The sequence below is a fragment of the Vanellus vanellus genome (genome assembly GCF_965231255.1).
Source record: "Vanellus vanellus genome assembly, chromosome: Z".
NCBI classification, from domain to species: Eukaryota; Metazoa; Chordata; class Aves; order Charadriiformes; family Charadriidae; genus Vanellus; species Vanellus vanellus.
In genome coordinates this window covers 67,229,530-67,247,720 of record NC_138908.1, presented here as the reverse complement: position 1 = coordinate 67,247,720, position 18,191 = coordinate 67,229,530, and the positions used below count along the sequence as shown (strand labels likewise).

Below are 18,191 nucleotides of genomic sequence, written 5' to 3'. Positions count from 1 at the left end.
ATTTGGCAATTTCAGCATTAGAAGAGGCAAAAAATGCAGATAACTGGATAGTGGATATACCACTTGTACATTTTGAATTTGCTCTGAACTGTGTTAGAATTGCTTTTAAACTGAAAGAGGAAAGTTATTGCTCAACAAGCGGTTACATGCTCAATAGCCATTCCTTTGTACAGTCTTTACAAGTGTTTCAGTATATTACTTCTGATGGTAGTGCAGTTAGGTTAATCATGAAAGCAAGCACTACAAATTATATTTATCAAAATTATATAGACTTGGCAAGTAGAAGGAAAACATGATAAACAGGCTATGCGTTAAAATATCAAAAAAGTCATCAAATAGGAATGTGTGTGAAGTGTGCAAACCTCTCTAGAACCTTTGCACTTTATTTTATAACAGTACAATAAAATGCATTACCGACTACTTTGTGTATCTACAGGAAAGAGCCTAACCGCCCTGGAGCCTTATGCCAGTCATCTGCATAGAACGTGCTCCAAAACAGCAAAAGGAATGTTAATAATGTTTCTTGCCAAGCATTCTATTATTCACGTTTTCTGGCACCTATCTTTCAGATATCACCTAGTCGTTAATGTGGGACCTTTTGTAAGAGTCCTGTGGAATCATAAAAGTTAACCTCAAAGAGTGGAAAAAGCATCTGTTGTAAATTTAGCTCAAAGGGTCATACAGTCATGGGACCTTTAGTAACAGTTGGGTCTGTCAATGTGCAGGTCACATGTCTATAGAAGTGGACATAAATCAAGCACCATGTTGTGAAACTTTTTCATCCCTTAAACAGATGGAATAGGTCATGAAGAAAACTGAAAATCATATTAAATAGAGGTGCTGGGCTATTACAGAATAGCTGGCCATTTTAAAGCTTTTTTTTTAAGTTTGCCTGATTATTTGTTATTGATAAATATCAACGCTATTCACATATCAATGAAGGTACACAAAATGAAAGAAAATAAAGCTTCTGACTAAGTAGATTCACAACACCATATGGAAATGGAATATTTAAGAACCACTTTTGCCGTGCCACACCATAGGTATCTCAGGATGGTTTGTTCTCAAAACCGTATCAGTCAAGATGCTGCCTCTTACTTGTAGTTAAAAGAACTATAACTAGAAATATACTGTAGATATTTATATACTCATATTACTATACAATATAAATAGACTGTAGTCACAGTATTTATATAATTAAGGTAGTGTTTGTCAGTGCAGTTTCAGAAAAAAAATCTGATGGAAATGCAGATCACCAATGAAGGTAAATACCAACACATATTGCTTAACTTGCTTTCTTTTTTTGGTCTCTATCAGCTCCTTAGAAATAAACACCTGCTCTCCAAGAGCCTGCCAACTTCAGACCAGGCACTATAATGAAATAAAAATTAATTAGCAACAAGAAGACTACTGTATTGCAACCATATTCTAAGCAGTCAAATCAGAGCCTGTCCCCAGGTATCAACCAAAGAAGCATAGGCTTCCTGCAAAAAGGAATGTGTCAGTAGGAGGGAGAGCTCACAGGCCTCTAGGGAACATTAGTTTCATGTGAAATTCAAAAATTGACTTTGGTGAAGCTAAAAAAGGAGGGTTTGAGAAAATGAGACCAAAAAAAAGAACAACAACAATCAATCAAAAGAAACCTTAACTTTGCATCTGGAACAGTATCTTACAAGCTGCATGCAAAGCGAAACCAAATTGCCTGTGATTTCTCAGATTCATTAGTGATAAAAGATTTTTGCATGGAATCCAGGAATTTGAAAGACAGTATGAGAAAGACAAACCTTTTCTAGAGAATCATAAAATCATAGAAAGGTTGGGTTGGAAGGTACCTTAAAGATCATCTAGTTCCATCCCCCTGCCATGGGCAGGGACACCTTCCGCTAGACCAGGTTGCTCAAAGCCCCATCCAGCCTGGACTTGAACACTTCAGGGATGGGGCCTCCACAACTTCCCTGGGCAACCTGTGCCGGTGCCTCACCACCCTCACAGTAAAGAATTTCTTCCTAATATCTAATCTAAATCTACCCTCTTTCAGTTTGAACCCATTACTCCTCATCCTATCACTACACTGCCCAGTTCTCCTGTAGGCCCCCTTTAGGTACTGGAAGGCTCCTATCAGGTATCCCCAGAGCCTTCTCCAGGCTGAACAACTCCAGCTCTGTCAGCCTGTCTTCATAGGGGAGGTGCTCCAGCCCTCTGAGCATCTTTGTAGCCCTCCGATCATCTTTGTGGCCCTCCTCTGGACTCGCTAGAGCAGGTCCATGTCCTTTTGTTGAGGGCCCCAGAGCTGGATGCAGTACTCCAGGTGGAGTCTCACCAGAGCAGAATAGAGGGGCAGAATCACATCCCTTGGCCTGCTGGCCACGCTTCTTTTGATGAAGCCCAGGATGTGGTTGGCTTTCTGGGCTGCAAGCGCATATTGCCAGCTCCAGTTGAGCTTCTCCTCAACTAACATCCCCAAGCCCTTCTCCTCAGGGCCGCTCTCAATCCATTCTCTGCCCAGCCTGTACTTGTGCTTGGGAAGTTTCTAGGGAAACTATTAGACCAACTTTGGCAGTAAGTGCTTCTAATTCACACATAAAACCTGTTGTGCTACCACTAATATCAATGGTGGTTTTATATAACATTTAAATAAAGATAATAGCATACCAGTCCCTTGTGCTTATAGAAGATGATACAAAATTTATTTTAAGTCCCAGGTCTTGGTACGGGGTGAAATAATATAAACACTCAATTTTGCATAATTTGAGGAATTACGAGAGAGAGAAACTAGGAGAAATTAAGAGAATAAAGAGAGAAATGTCCATTGCACTCTGACAGCAATGGAAAATTGTGATATCAATTAATTCATTGCTAAAATAACCAGTAAGAAACCATCAGTAAAAGAAGTAAATGAAATTTCTCAAAGACGTAAGAAATCACAGTAAGATTTACAGTGAGTAAATGTTACTGACTGATGCATCAGAAGATGGAAATGTATCTATGCTAATTGGAAGCATTTTTTTTCCCAGAACAATAATTTATAATAACTACTGCATTTTATTTTATTAAATCCCACAAGCCAAGAAGAAAATTATGTACAGATATATATTTAAAGTACTATAAAGAATATAAATATAAGCATGTTCATTATTGTACATTGCATGTTTATATAAAAGATGTGCATGGCTTTATAGATGGACATATAATATACATACTACATAAATACAAGCATTTTTTGAGAGAAATGCAACAGGCTTGTATTTATATACTATGTATAGTATATGTCCATCTATAGCATCTGATTTGCATGTGAATTTTGTAATTTAAAAAATATCGTATTTCATTTCCTTTTGGAATCCTTTTTTAGCATGGCAGGAATACAGGCTTCCGAACTCAGGTCTTGTTGGTATGCCACCACAGTTTAGGCAAGTGTTGATTGCATAATGAAAATAAGGAATAAAATATTTTAAATTAATTAAAATACTACAAATGGAGCCATTCAGCACTGCTAAATACACTAGTAACAAAAGCAGCAAGAAAACCAACAATATTTTTTTATCTGCGTGTATCTGTTGACTGGGGTTTTGTCTGTGTAAGGAAGAAAAGACAGAGAAGCAATTAAAACACCAATAATAAAATGTGCACAGGATTCAACCCACTTTGAGGATGCTTGCATCTTAGTTACTCATCTTCAAATTAGTAACTAATTGAATTAAACCAGAGTTACATTGCACAAAATTGAAAATTAAAATGAACTGGGAAAAGCATGGCTCAAGGAATGAGGCACAGGACTGACTGTTCTGTTCCATGCTTGGGAACATCTTTGTCTTGAGAGTAAAAAAAAAATTTCTTAAAACATTCTGAGTTTCGGTTTCCTTGATTGTAAAACAGGACATGCTGCTCATGCTCCTTGAAAAGCACTTGGACATCAAAGGGCTGAAAACATGGAATAGGTGCCAGGTGATTATTGCTGTTGCTGCATAAAAGCTGAAGAAATAGATTCACAAACTTCATTTTTAAGACAAAGTGAAAAGCTGCTGTAGTCTGGTAAGACTCAAGTTTAACACTGTAGTAAGTTAAACCTGCAACAGCTGATACCACTTTTCTTGTTTACTGGGGTGAAAAAGTCAGGAATTTCTAGCAAATATGCATTGCTTTAGGACACATAGGGACATTGGCAATGTATCAAGAGAAACAGAATCCTGGAAGCATAACATCAAGCCTTAACACGTGAAGAATGACTGGCCTCCTAAGTATGTTGTTAGGAATGCACACTAGCAAAGGAAAGGTATACAAAAGCTGCTTCTTGATGTGCAATCTGAGTTTTGTCATAAATTTATTTCAGACAGGATTATTAAAATGTCTCTAAAAACCTGGAGCTGGGCTCATTCACTCACTACCCCCAGCACTGCTTAGCTACTATTGCATCTGGTCTTGCGCGCACTTTGTGTCTTTCCTTCCTTTCCTTCATATATGCTTGTCAGTTTACATGTTTATATGAAATATAGTTTTCAGTATACAAAGAACATGCACTGAGATTTGAACCCAACCCTTCTAATCTCTAGGAGCTCATAGTCTGCAATAGGAAACATTTTCTCACAAGCGAAGCCCCATACCAGTTAGTTTTGCTAAACTGTAAGTTGCACAGTTCACCCTAGTTCATTCCACAGTACTAGTTTATCCTCTTATGGCCTGTACTGCAGAACAAGACTGAAGGACAGAAAAGATTAACAAGATGTTCTTATGTTACCCACATGGGTGGGTTTGAGAACTAGTAGGTTCAGAAGAGACGTATTTCAATAACAAGCATTAAGCCAGAGAATTAGAGAAAGACATTTTTGACCCACCAGAAGATTTTGCCACTGCTTACCAAATGATTTACAAAATATTCTTTCATAGGTTGTTGACAGAATACCAGGGAACTAAACTCTGCTGTTCATTTCTAGGTAACAGCATATAACCCTTTTGACAGCAGTGACTTTATCAAAGAGGAAATAGGTATACATAACTGCACAAGTAAAATAATAGAATGAAAGAATGAAAAAAAGGCAAACCAAAGGGCACAGAAGAAATACAATATGTCATTAGTGTTTCCTTTCTATATTCTATAGCAGGTCAAAGGAGGTGATTCTGCCCCTCTACTCCACTCTCGTGAGACACCACGTGGAGTACTGCATCCAGCTCTGGAGTCCCCAACATAAGAAGGACATGGACCTGCTGGAGCGTGTCCAGAGGACAGCCATGTGGATGATCCGAGGGCTGGAGCAGCTCTCCTATGAGGAGAGGCTGAGAGAGTTGGGGCTTTTCAGCCGGAGAAGAGAAGGCTCCGGGGAGATCTTCTTGTGGCCTTCCAGTACCTAAAGGGGGCCTACAGGAGAGCTGGGGAAGGACTTTTTACTAGGGCATGTAGCGATAGGATGAGGGGGAATGGCTTTAAACTGGAAGAGGGCAGGTTCAGATTGAACATTAGGCAGAAGTTTTTCACTTTGAGGGTGGTAAGGCACTGGAACAGGTTGCCCAGAGAGGCTGTTGAGGCCCCATCCCTGGAGGTGTCCAAGGCCAGGCTGGACGTGGGCAACCTGGTCTAGTGGCAGGGCAGGGGGCTTGGAACTCGATGATCTTCAAGGTCCTTTCCAACCTAAACCATTCTATGATTCTATGATTCATTTACTTTTAGCTGCCTGGATCAAGTTACCTGACTCATGAATAAATACAGTATATTTGCTCAGTGATTTACAGTGTAAATAAAGTTACTACGTGCTCTACAAAGGCATTAGTCAGACTCAAGCATGCAAAAGTCCTCATAGGTAGCACAGCAAAGAGGACCTTATGTGAGGATTCCCTATTCTGCCGTGATGACGTGTATGAGGATATTCAGCCTTGGTACCCTCTGAACCTGCCAGGTGCTGCTGCCGCAGCTGCACTGTGAGCAGCAAATGAGGCATGTCTTGGAAAGAAGCCTTACAGTGCCTCACTCCCTCACATAGCAGATTTATCAGAATAGATCTAGCACCCATGTAGAGCTTCAGTGCTAGAGATTCAAAAATAAAAAATAAAAGAGATAATATAAGGAGTAGGAGAATATTTTTTTTCTGACAAACTTTACAGTCTAGGAAAACTGCGTGAGCTCATGTTATGAGCCATGGCTGTGGCCTGTGGTTATGTCTAGAATTAAGGTCGGAATAAAAGGTACCTGCTAATGTTGGACTAATACTGTATAATAGCGAACCGCCTAAAATTAAATACTAGCCCACTGGAAGACTTTGGACTTGAGCTGAGCTAAGGCTGTGTAGTGTGTCAGGCTGTTTTGTTCTTTTTTTTAAATAAGACATAAAAAGTCCTCCCAGATATTCAACCATCTGTGTGTGTATATATATAAAACTATAAAATTATGGTTTGTTTTATAAAAACAAAGTCTTTTTGTCAGCTCTAAATGGACATACTGCAATAATTACAGCACTAATTACACTGTTAAAGGGAAATTCTACTGATGTTTCCATCAGGTCTTCTGTTTTTCAGCTATTTGCTCCATACAAACTTGGACTGCAATTTCTTAGCTAAATAGTTGCTTAAAAAGTAAACATTGATGGCTCATACTTAAGTCAGTAAAGAGTTACGCAGTAGCTATGTCTTCCAAGTGCAATACGTCAGTCTTTTTGGCTAAAAGAAAGGTAAAGACTAATATCTTTTTCTCTTTTCTTAATGAAGCAGAGGCTGCTAGGAAAAGCAAGAGAGAACTGTATTCCTTTTACAAAGATTTCATAATTAGGGATTGTCCTGGGTGTAGTTACTCTTAAGTTTCAGGCTTACTACTTTCGGAACAGTGATATTTTGTAGGATATATCCTCTTTCATCATCATCCTGTTGAGAAGAATGGGACAGTTCTGCTGAATATCACTCACGCAAAAGCAGATTAAGGAGGGACATCTGGAAGACAGTTAGGAATACCACTATTTCAAGAAGACTATGTATATATTTCAAGAATATAAAATATACCACTATTTCAAGAAGACAAAAACTTATACATACAACCTGAAAATTTACACACTCACTTAAATTTTACCTATGTTATCTAATCTTACATAGTAAAGCACTTTTTTTTCAACTTTATCTTGTGTAGAACAAAAATCTACCATTAACAGCAAAGCTCCAACCACACATATTCTAAAATTAGTATGTTTCAGTAATGCTTTTGTCTTTTTAGAAGCAGCGAAACAATCAACTTTTACTATCAGGAAGTCTTCCTGAAAACAAATCCGAGGTGGAGTATTTACATCAGTGAAACAGCACAGTTCTCGACAAAACAGGAGAGTGGATTTCCCCATGTTCTTCACTGGAAACTTGGCATCCATGGGTATTGGACCATGATCTTAATGTCAGACACTGATAAGATTCTTGTTTGGTAGAATGACATCATCCATACTTCTAAGTCCTTCAGAAAAATGTGAGGAAGTAAAATTATGTCTAAATTATTCACTATGCTACCAAACCTTTCTTGAAGAGGATCTACACCTCTAGGTCATTTGTGTTTCAAAAAACTCCACTGGAATTTGTATAAAATTCTCTAATCTTGTTTATCTCCTATTTGTTTTCGAGGTACGAAAAACTCCAAAGACTTAATCTAGTTGGTACAGGAAGAAGAAAGAAAAGAGAAAGCATTTTATATGAACACTCAGAAGTACAAAATTTGCTTGATTTTTAACATAAAATTGTCAAAACTCAAAGCTGTAATTAAAAGAAAAAAGCTATGTGTTTAAAAATGTGGCAGCTTACTGGAAAGCATTCTATGGGCACAAATGAAGGTTAAATTGAGAGTACATTACTTTCCATGAATTATTCATTGAGAGCTAAACAAGGCACAACGAGAAATGAGTTTTGTCACTAGCCTTGAGCTGTCGGAAGTTTTGGTTGCTGATTTAAACTAGTCAGCTAGGCTCCTGATATGGACAACTCTGATAGGTAGTCACTGGGGTAGTCTATTTCCATGATTCAGACATCTATTTTAAGATAGAGAGAACTGCTCCTCACAGCTGTCTGTCTATCTTTCTGTGGACTATGGCTGCCTACCTATTTTACATTAGAAACCTAGATTTTGGGCGATTCAAGATGTAGTTGATAAATCCTACAGTACCAGCCTAAAAACTATAAGCTTCTATAATACGATTTATTTTTCCTCTTCAGTCTCTTACTTGTAGCAGTTGAACTGAATGTAGATAGGATTAAAATTTTTGCTTTTATAGAAATGCAAATTTCAAATTTTTTTCATATTTGGCCTCACAGCATATTTGGATAGTGTGAGAGATGAACAATGTCAAGACACCACCTCTGTAGTCCATAACTATCATGGTTCAAGAAAACTACGCCTCTGACCTCTCACCCCTTCCTCCCCAGAGGGGGGGAAAACTAAAGCAATCAAAAGGAATATATATAGTAGACCACCTATGCCTACCACTTAAAACTTACATAAGACTGACTTCTCTTGAATACCCAGACATCTGGAAGGGGAGATACAGTGTGGTCTCATGTTCACTGGTTCTAAATTTCTCCCCAATTTAGGGCTAATTTATTAGTTCTATGTGAACTCTCTATTGCAATTTTATCTATTTGAATTTTCCCATATTAAACAACACGCCAGGCATAAGAAAAGCATATTGCAGAATAAATCTCAAAGAAACTGACAGCTACACTGACAGCTAAATACCACCAGAGGTGATCATAGCCAGAAACTTCATGTTGTTGTGAATGTACAAATTGCACAAATTGGATGCAAGCATTTCCCTGCCACACTGGACATGGACAATGTGCATCTTTCCTCTTTGCCCTCCTATAAGTAAAAGAGATACTTTGAGTGTCATCAAATTCCTGAAAATATGTCGTAGCTCAGCATATTATATAGGTTTCCATGAAGGCATATTTATATGTAGGACAGCAATTCCGAAACTAGCAAAGTTTTACTTGAACTTAGCTAGTATTTTCCTTTCACATACTCTAATGACAGCCTTCTAGTATAGCAAATCAATCTTTTCTCTTTTCTTGATGCTCTCCTTCAGTAGTTGATAAGCAAAGCTATCTCTATTTTTAACTACTGAATCCAATCCAGCTAGCTTCCTTCTAGATGTTTGCCACTGTGTTAAATGCAGAAGAAAGAATCTTTAATTAAAAAAGAGGAAAGGCACCGAGTCCTTCTCTTTCTTGACGTAGGGTTTTTTTTAAATAAAGGGTGTTTGTCAACCTTACAACAACACATTTCCTAAAAAAACCCCCATAAATCATCAATGTACAATTACAATGGGAAGTTCTACCTATTCATTCCCCTTCTGTGACTGACACATCTGCAAGTCCATTACTGATGTACTACTACAGATAATTTTCAATGATGATGAAGAGCAGTTCAAATCAATTAAGGGGCCTGGACTTAACTCATTGCTTATCTGATAAAAGAGTACTTCTAAAAGAATACAGATGACCAGGTACCTCTCAACTTGATAACTTTTTAAAGTTTTACTTTCTCAAACACAATAAAACCTAAATATTAAATTGTCACTTCTTTGAGGAAATATGAAACTTTTCTCTCCACTCTTTTATAAATCAAACAACTAATTGAAAGTAACTTGTCCTCTAAATAAAATTTCCTATAGAGGAATATGCCTTTTCAAGTAACATAACCTTTGTCAATGTAGCTTTTTAGAAAGATTATATTTACACATTCTTCATAAGAAGAGCTACATTGTCATGATTGCTACCCACTATAAAATAAATTATGTCTCAGTTGTAAAGTAAGAAAGTTAAAAGAGGTTATGTTAATTATGAGTTTTGTCTTCTAAATATCTATAATTGGGTTGGTCTAAACCTCACGGATTTTCATTATTTAATTTGCTCTTACATCAACAAATGCTTCAAATGACCTCCTCCTAGCCAAATCTTGTTTTCATTCTCCTTGAGCTCTGACAGGTTTTGAAGCTAGAAACTATTCCCTGACTCTAAAAATTCTTTCACACTCAGCAACCTCTCCTCTCAAATTTCAACTCTGCTGCCCAACTGAAATCTTGTTTTCTTCTCTCAGTTTTACCCTGCAACTTCTCCACAGATAATTCTGTATCCCTCTTTTTTTGACATCTTCTTTGTTATCCACTATCTTAAATCTATTCTTAAATAGTTTTAAACACCAGGTTTGTGTTGAGGGGACATTATGTAGCATTCTTACCTCATTTTACCCAGCCATGGTTCTCATACTATTTTCTGATATTGCCCTACAAGCAAAATGTTAAAACTGAGCTTTAAATGAGCATGATCTCATAGGTTTTTCTGTCACATGGATAGCACTCTCAATTATTCATGCTATCCTAAAATGTTTTCAGCCTTGATCCTTCATTTTGTCCAAACCAGTCTTGCTATAGCTGAGTATCATTGCTTCTACTTTGATAGGATTTCTAAGAATTATTCTGTCCAGAGTCCCAAAACATGATCAGACCTTTACTCCCCACTGGAGTTGGCTGGTATCACCACTTCCTAGGCAAAAAGTCTGCCACGTATTTCTGGCTCGCTACTTCAACAGTATAATTCCATTTGTATGTCCCTGTGTATGGCCCCTTCTTGTATGAAATTTATATTTTCTACGTAAACTCCATTCTGCTTCCTCTCAGACATTTTCATCTCCACTGTATCTATGAGTTTGTCAGTTGACTTTAGTCTGCTAATAAAGACTGCTTCAGTTACCAATTTTTTGTTTCTTTCTCAAGCATTTTGTGCTTTTCATGCAGACTCTGTGTGCAGAGAAAAAGACCTCATCAAATTTCATATCTCCTCAATCTTTTTGTTTAAACTGCTCCTCAAATCATGCTCTTAGAATGGCCAGAGAATGGCCATGTCTCACAATGGCTAGAGAACAACAACTTGGACTTCTATTTTGCATAAGCTCGAGTGAAATCCTGGGCTTGCTGTGGTCATGGAAATATTGCTACTTCAGTAGATCCAGACTCACAGTGTCTACGTTTTATGGTGACTACCTTTTCTCCAAATGCAAGTTCAAGCTGCCTTTTTACTGTTGTGTCATATTTGTCACAGATATCATGAGCTCCTCGGAAGAGTATGTCTATGCCACACCTTGAATGTGTTTCACACATGCCTGAAACTTGAGAATATTCAAGAAATTAAGAAACAGTTATGCAAGGACTAAATTAATTTTAGATTATTTTAAGTCTGTGTTGAAGCTGGTCACAGATACAGTGTAAAATTAGAGTACATGTATCAAATAGTGTTTGGCAGTTGCTTTGTATAAAGGATGTCCTTTTGCCAATATAGATTTATGGTATGCTGTACTGGAAAAGAATATTTTATGATTTTGTAGACACTTACAGTAAAAAGAAATGTAAACTGCAGCAGTTATTATTTGAAACTACTTAATTTAAGCAGCATGTATAACAGAATGTGCTCACTATTGGTTGCTTTAGAGACCATCTGGGCTGTATTTCAATGTGTTTGCATGAAACCTAGAAAAACTAAAGTCAGCATTTTAATTCTACTGTCAGCATTTTACATGTAACTTTGAAAGGCGGTTTGTTTGGTTTCTGTTACACATCCAAGGGAAGGTTAAAAAATAAAACATAGTGGGTTGCAAAGACCATTCTGAATTCTTACTTTCTTTTAGTTCCCATGTTAAATTACTTATAAAAGTAGTACTACTACTACAAAAAAAACCAACTTCTCTAAGAATATGTGGAAGTTTACATGAAACTAATTGATTAATTTACAGAAAATTTCAGAAACATTTAGATCTAGAAATATTTCAATAGTAATTTTTTTATTTTCTATTTATGCACAATTTTAACAATTCAGAAAACTGTTATATTTGATATTGCAAACATTTTTAAAGACTAGTACTGACATTAAAAGTTGACCGTAATAATATCTCTTAAAATGTTCCATGCTCACAGGCACATATTTCATAACTACTATCTAACTTGAGCTAGCATTCAAAATACACTGGCAGTTTTACAAAACACAGCAAGAGGCACATTTCTGTCTCTGGAATATGAAGTTATAGAATGCTGAAATTTTTTTTTGCTGTTTAAGCAACTTCTATATATGTAAATAAACTCAGTCCTGCAAAGTCTTGTCCAGCTGATCAACACACAGATAAGGTGACATTTAAGAAGAGAAAAACTGGCTGAGATTTTTTTTTTTCTTTTTTGTTTCTCTCCACCGTGTTCTGTTATTTTGGACAAGAACACAAATAAGTGATTCACTTTTGCCTTTTACAACTGAAAATATGGTCTTGACATATAAAGCATTTCTCAGTTAGGATGCCATTCTTGCAAAGATAAGGATGAACTACCAGGACATTTTGCCTAAAGAGTTCTCTCATATTGTGCTGACTGCAGTTGAAAAACGGTGACTTCTTCAATGTTTATCCCATTGAATAGATACCCCAATCTTTCTTGTTCAAAGAAAGTCCTCTAAACAGTGTATCGGATGTTCCCATAACACATGGTTTGCATCTGCACGGTTTTTCCTTCTAGCATAACAGTTTCCCCACTCAAGCCCACTACTGATTACTTGCTTTATGACCTGTGGCCTGATGGTTCAAAAAATTTTAGAGAAAGCTCTGGGCAGAAATATCTCTTCTGAAAAGGCTTACACAGGAGGAGATAATAACAATCACTAATTCTGCCAATATTCTTTCTCAGAAAGGCACCGAAGGAAAATAAAGACTCAAGAATATTTCTAATCTTTAATAAACTTTCAACTATCTAGAGAAAGAGAACAACCTAAAAACAGAAAAACTTTATTGAACTCAAGCAAATTAGAAATGCATTTAAAAGCCACAGCTACTAAAATTACGATTGCAGTCCTCAGCTTTGCAGTTCATATAGGACTCATGTCCTCTTGTCTGAGGATATGCATATTTCTTTTAATACATGACCCCCTGCTCGCACAGTCCCAGTGAACGAAGCAGTAACGTCAGTGGCTGCCTCGCCTGACCCAGACGTGTGCCCGGCTGCGCACCACTGGAGGCTCAGAGGTCTCAGGGAGGAAGCCGAGCTCTCAGGAATGCGCAGAGTACCTTCAGGTCTACTCATTCACAACCTTGTTAGGGATGACCGATGTATTTCCAAAATGTGGGCCGGCAGCTGTTTGTACCGAAAAAATGTCTGCTCTTAAATTCTAAAAGAACAAATATGTCAGAGGGATTGTTTTGTTTTCTGAAATAAAACAGGGAAAGAGACTATTCTCCTAGGATCTGAACGCAAGTTTTCAAAAATTTAGATAGTGAAAATGAAATCTGTAGTACCAAATCCCGCCGAGTTTAAATGTGTTAATTTTGAGTGAGTTGACAGTACTAGAAAAAGGGAACAAAATTTGCATAAACAATCCTTTCATCTAGATCTACAAAGCAGTAAACAAAAGACTAATATGAATTAGAATCAAATGTCTTCTTAGTTTAATATAATTCTGTTCATTAATTAGACCATTAATTAAACCAACAACAAAACCGAACAACAGTATCCGTGAAGAGGAAAGTGATGCTGGAAAGGAAACAAATAGCATATCCATAGAGAGCAAAAAGAGAGAAACAGTGTCTATATAAAAGAAGGTGGCTAGCGGGAGTATGGGGAAAAACCAATGTCTCTTGTGGATTCTATTAAATTTCGTGTGCAGTAAAATGACAGCTTTTAATTTCTAGGCTTGCCTTTTGAAGATACTGCTAGGTGTCCTTTATGTGTCACACTGAGGGACGGGATACGATATGGCTGCTGTTGTTTCTGACCTTCCTCCATTGCTTCAGAAATATGATTCCAGATTGCAGAACTTGTGTGTTTTCACTCACACGGTTTCTATGGCAACATATAGCACATGGGATAAAGTATATTACACTGATGAGGAGCAGATGTAGATGGTATTTCTGTTGTGAAAGATATTGATTGTGGTGGCTTTGGAGATGCATTGGCCTTCTTAATATAAGAAAACATTAAAACTCAGCTTGTGGGCCTAAGAATTTTGCCTGTATAGCTTGGTCAAATCCTTCTGTTTTTTTTTTGTTTTGTTTTGTTTTCTGAGAATGCCATTTAAAATAGGCCTCCTATAGGAGGAGTATAGTTCATATAGCTCAGTATATGAAGATGGAGAAGGGGTTAACAGAGCATTAGAGAAATGAATAAGAAAAAATGCATGGGAGCTTTAGAAAAACATGTTATTTCCCTGACACAAAGTTCTCTTCAACTCTTATCAGGAACCAAAATCTTAATGAAAAAAAGCCATTGAACATCAGAGTAGCTAAATCACTTCTCTAAACAACCTTAAAGCCTCTCCTACAATACAGTCATCCTTTCATCCTTTACATATCCTGAGTTTTGTCTGGTTTTAGTTTGAATATGAAACTTATTTGATCTCTTATCTCTTGTAATACGTAGTATTTAAAACAAAATTAATAATGTAAGTCTTTCTCTCCTGCAGGGATTTATCCACAGATGTATGGCACTGATAAAACTTCAGTAATCCTAATCTGTGGTGTAGACATGAATCCGTGGTTTAAATCTGAATATGCATGAGAACACCACATTCAAAGTTATCCCACTTCAGCTTTTTTAACAGAAGCCCTTTTGATAAGATGGACCAGCTACACTAGAGCAACAAAATATGTTGCTCTTCCCTTGGTAGGTATAATGCTCAAAACCTGTTTTCCCTAAAGTAGAAAATATAACAATTATAAACAAATACTACTACTACCAAAAAAAAGGTGGGTGGGTGTGTGTGTGTTTAAAATAAGACCTTACAGAACATGCTCCAATAGTTCTTTACCTGCTTTTCTTCATTTTAGACTTCAGATCTCCCTTCTGTCTCTATTGTTTATTTTCTTATCCACATCTGAAACCAGCCTGGGATCTCTTTCAGGCTCAGCTGATGGGCCATTATTCCTGAAGAACTAAGATCTGCTACAGCAGACATGCCTATTAAGTACACAAAGTGATATTTAACTGCTCAATAAATTTAGTTTAAATGACAGATTTTAGATAGACACACTGATTTTTACTCTGTTGCAATTGATTTATAAATTGAAGTTGATGATCGCTAATAGCACTTTCCTGCCTCATTTTACATAATAACTTCAGCAAACACCATCTCTATGTTATACAAAAAAATAAAGCACAGAAAAAAAAACAGTAAACTGAGTCGTTATTTACACAGGTAGAGAAAAAAGCACCAACAATAATATATTATGATACTTTGAAAAGAGTCAGTTTTCAGGAACAGTGAGATAGAAACGTTACCTAAGAAATATTGCCCTATGTTTTTATTTAAAAATATGATAACTATTACCAATGAAAAATAAAATAAATAATGAAGAATGAGCCCAAGCATTTGCAGCTTAATTAACCAGGTTTGTATTTGGATGAACAACTACCCATTTCACATCTCAGGGGCATATCTTTGCTCCGCTGTCACTTTTCTCTCCCAACATATAAAAGTTAGAAATATGAAGATATCCATACTCCCATGTTATCCAATTGAATTTCACGCTAAATGAGACTTTCAGAACGTCTAGCAGACCAGGTACTTTCCTTGGTTTCAATCAATCTGAATTATTTATTATGGTATGTCACTTCCCTGACAGTTATTTCAGCAAGATAGGTTCAGTTCAGTTCAGTTAACACATGTATCTGGGAAAGCATTTTTCCTTGTAATTAGCAAGAAGCCGAACTACCTCAGCAACGTTTTTTTTCTGAGCACTATTTCATATTCTTTTACTACTTTCTCACAAAACATGCAAGTCTCAAGGTTAAATCAAGTCAAATAGATATCAAAGAGGCAATTCCTGAAATTTGTTCCCTGTACTTTGGTCTGTCTAACACACTGGACAGTAACAGCAGTGTGCTGCAGAAGACTGCTCATGAACTTCAGTGCATACCAAATTACAAGTAAAATGTATTGTTGTTTTTACAGTATATTTGGCTTCTGTACAGTAGGATCAGGAATATTCAACATAGAACAGTGTCCTACAGTTGCACTGCACTGTCTAGCTTAACTAGGCCACCAGAATTTTCTTTTTTTTGAGAGGAAAAATTAATTACAAGTTTTGTATTTGAACTAAAAATGGAAAGCAGTAACAACAAAAACTCTTTACTTCCTCACCAGCAAAAACTACCTTTGCCTGCCATCTCAGAAGGATTGAAGATTAAATGCAACATTTCAGGTTTTTTTTTTTTTTTTTCATTTTCAGGAACATTTGAGGTTCAACAAGGCCAAGTGTCGGGTCCTGCACTTGGGTCACAACAACCCCATGCAGCGCTACAGACTGGGGGCGGAGTGGCTCGAAAGCTGCCTGGCAGAAAAGGACCTGGGGGTGTTGGTGGACAGCCGGCTGAGCATGAGCCAGCAGTGTGCCCAGGCAGCCAAGAAGGCCAACACCATCCTGGCCTGCATCAGGAATAGTGTGGTGAGCCGGACTAGGGAAGTAATCATCCCCCTGTACTCGGCACTGGTGAGGCCTCACCTCGAGTACTGTGTTCAGTTTTGGGCCCCTCACTACAAGAAGGACATTGAGGTGTTGGAGCGTGTCCAGAGAAGGGCTACAAAGCTGGTGAAGGGTCTGGAGGACAAACCTTATGAGGAACGACTGAGGGATCTGGGGTTGTTTAGCCTGGAGAAGAGGAGGCTGAGGGGAGACCTTATCACCCTCTACAACTACCTGAAAGGAGGTTTTAGAGAGATGGGAGCTGACCTCTTCTCCCTGGCGACAAGCGATAGGACAAGAGGAAATGGGTTCAAGTTATGTCAGGGCAGGTTTAGATTAGATGTTAGGAAGCATTTTTTCACTGAAAGGGTTATTAAACATTGGAATAAGCTGCCCAGAGAGGTGGTGGATTCACCATCCCTGGAGGTGTTTAAGAAAAGGGTAGATGAGGTGCTTAGGGACATGGTTTAGGAGTGGTGGTGTTTTTATCAGGGTAGGTTAATGGTTGGACTTGATGATCTTAAAGGTCCCTTCCAACCTCACTGATTCTATGATTCTATGATTCTATGATTTCAAGGTCATATTGTACAGAACCTAAATTTTACAGTGTTGACCAGATCACTTTGCAGTGGTTCAAAGGGGGAGGAGCTCAAGTAGCACTGGTTTAAAGTGGCTGCTGCTTTAAAGTGTACAGACCTAAGGGCACACATCGAGCAGGAATGCTGTTTTGGTCCTATAAATTGATATTCTAGGAAATGTCAGCATTTGCAGGCCACTTTGGTGACCTGGAGAGTAAGGCAGCTAAGTTTATAAATTAAGTTTCCAATAGCATTTCTTATATGCTATTTCTTTCATTAAAAAGGTCTTCCTTAAGAAGCCTTTAAGTTTTTGCTATATTTTTGATTAAAATTAATTGATGACCACATTAACATGGATCATACATTCTGAAAATCTGCCAACAAGAACTGCAAACAAAATCTTTTGTCTTGATACTAAATTCACTGTGGTAGTGTTGCTTTGAAAAAATAAATGAAATAAATGCTTCTGCATTTCCAGTGGCTGTGAGAGATACAGAGCTGATAAACAACAATGTAAAAATTTTAAGAATACGGTCTGAAGCCCAGAAGAGGAACTTTCTGCATGGCAACACCAGTGACCTGCCATATTTGTCTACAAAACAGCTAGGGATTTTCCATAAAATTTTGCCTTGGAAACTGTAATGAAGCTGTTAAATGACTCTAATCAAGATGCTGCTTGTTACTGGCAACTTGGGATGGCCCTTACCTATTCCTGGTCTTACACAAATTATTGGTTATTTATTACATAAGTAATTCTAACAGCTTAATTTATATTCAGAGACGGAGAGTGTATATCTTGATTTCTTGAACTCAGTAAGGTATATCCATGAAGGTAACTCAGTGGGGCAGACTGCCTCCTCCAGGAACTGCTGTTCCTAAGGACCTGCAAATCCTGTTTTGCTAAAGACAGATATTACAGATCAAAAGGCTCTAGGAAGCTGGGAAACAATTTCAGCCCTGCAAAAGATAGAAATAAAAGAACTGAGCTGCAGCAGCATGACACAGCTTTTTGCTAATGATTGCTCAGACAGTGGTCATACGTCACTGTTAATACGCCACCTCTTTCATCTGCATGCTTTTCTCCCTCTAACTGTTCTTTCTTTTCCTTTCCACTCTTTACCCCATGTTTTTCTGTCATGTAGCTAAATCAAAGCTGGTATTAAAGCTGTAAAAGT

At 37.5% G+C, this 18,191-nt stretch overlaps 1 protein-coding gene across 6 annotated transcripts in view; it reads right to left on the bottom strand.

Moving 5' to 3' along the window:
• The window catches only part of PDE4D (phosphodiesterase 4D), a gene marked incomplete at its 5' end in the record, with an annotated part of 552,125 nt that overhangs the window by 157,908 nt on the left and 376,026 nt on the right, over positions 1–18,191 (bottom strand). The gene's annotated exons all lie outside the window — the stretch shown is intronic.